The sequence below is a fragment of the Marmota marmota genome, unplaced genomic scaffold (genome assembly GCF_001458135.2).
Source record: "Marmota marmota marmota unplaced genomic scaffold, marMar, whole genome shotgun sequence".
Lineage (NCBI taxonomy): Eukaryota > Metazoa > Chordata > Mammalia > Rodentia > Sciuridae > Marmota > Marmota marmota.
The window spans coordinates 4,277,892-4,279,261 of record NW_026000196.1 but is presented as its reverse complement, the minus strand read 5'-3'; the positions used below and the strand labels follow the sequence as shown (position 1 = coordinate 4,279,261).

General features: G+C 49.9%; 1 protein-coding gene across 1 annotated transcript in view; it reads right to left on the bottom strand.

Moving 5' to 3' along the window:
• Crtc3 (CREB regulated transcription coactivator 3) overlaps positions 1-365 on the bottom strand; it is a 108,542-nt gene extending 108,177 nt beyond the window's left edge. The window contains exon 1 of the mRNA XM_015493038.2: positions 214-365. The gene's annotated coding sequence lies outside the window, so the exon portion shown is untranslated. The remainder of the gene's footprint in view (positions 1-213) is intronic.
• Positions 366-1,370: the final 1,005 nt, after the last annotated feature.

The window sequence follows — 1,370 nt, the reverse complement described above, 5'->3', positions numbered from 1 at the left end:
TGGCTCAGGACCCGCAGCCTCTGGAGACCCGGAGAGCGGAGCAGAAGGGAGCCGGTGTGCGGCAGCCGCTGGAGCGGACCACTCCGCTGCCCCTCCCCAGCCTCAGGGATGGCCCTTGGATTGACGTGCCTCGTTTAGAAGAGTTTTGTCCGTATCCCACCCTCCTCGGGCGACCCCGATTTAACTTCACGGGTGAAACTTGGGCGACCTAACCTTGAATGAGCCTTTTCCTCAACCCTCGCGTTGGGGGCGCGCTGATTCAGCGCAGGGCCTGAAGTCTACCACCGGTCCTCCTCCTGTGCCCGCTTCCCTCCGTGTTTCCCAGGAAGGCCGCCTTGGAGCTGGAGCCACCCCACCACTACCACCAAATCTTCCCCAACCTGGATCTCACTTTTGCACAAACACCCTCCGGCCGGGCGCAACCCTTTGCGTCCGCAGCCCTGGCCCATTTCCCAGGTTCTTTCCCAAGTGACCCTATGGCCTCTCCAAACCCCAGCTTCTGCAACATGCCAACCTCACTTTTTAAAACCAGCCCAGTGGCCTCAGCTGATTTCCCCTTCTTCAGTACAGAAACTGCTCTCATAAATGTTGATGTGTATAAAAATGTCCTTGCGGGGGCGGGGGAGGGGGGGATGAGGTCGTGGCTCAGAGGTAGTGCGCTTGCCTAGCATACATGAGGCACTGGGTTCGATCCTTAGCACCATATAAATATAAAATAAAGATATTGTGCCCACCTATAACTAAAAAATAAATATTAAAAAAATGACCTTGGGGGGTTGGGGATGTGGCTCAAGCAGTAACGCACTCGCCTGGCACTCGCCTGGCATGCGCGGGGCGCTGGGTTCGATCCTCAGCACCACATAAAAATAAAATAAAGATGTTGTGTCCACCGAAAACTAAAAAAATAAATATTAAAAAATTCTCTCTCTCTTTAAAAAAAAAATGACTTTGGGAGCCCTGACTGTGTGTCTGAGTTTTGTAAATTAGGAAGGATTAGAGACATGCAGAAGAGTACAAAAATACACATCTCTGTCACAATTAAATAGATATCAGCCCGGCTTGGTGGCTGTAATGCCAGTGATTGGGGGAGGCTGAGGCAGGAAGAACCAAAATTCGATGCTAGCCTCTGAGCTGAGGCCCTGTCTCAAAATAAAAAATAAAGAAGGGCTGGGGATGTAGCTCAGTAAAGTGCCCTGGGTTAAATCGTCAGTACCAAAAATATAACAATAATAATAAATAAACAGACATCAAAACATTTTGCAAGAGCTGAGGATGCAGTTCAGTGATAGAGCGGAGGCCCTAGATGTCTGCCAGACACAACAACAATAAAAATTAAAGCCAGTAAAATCCTTTAATCTCAGCAACAAGGG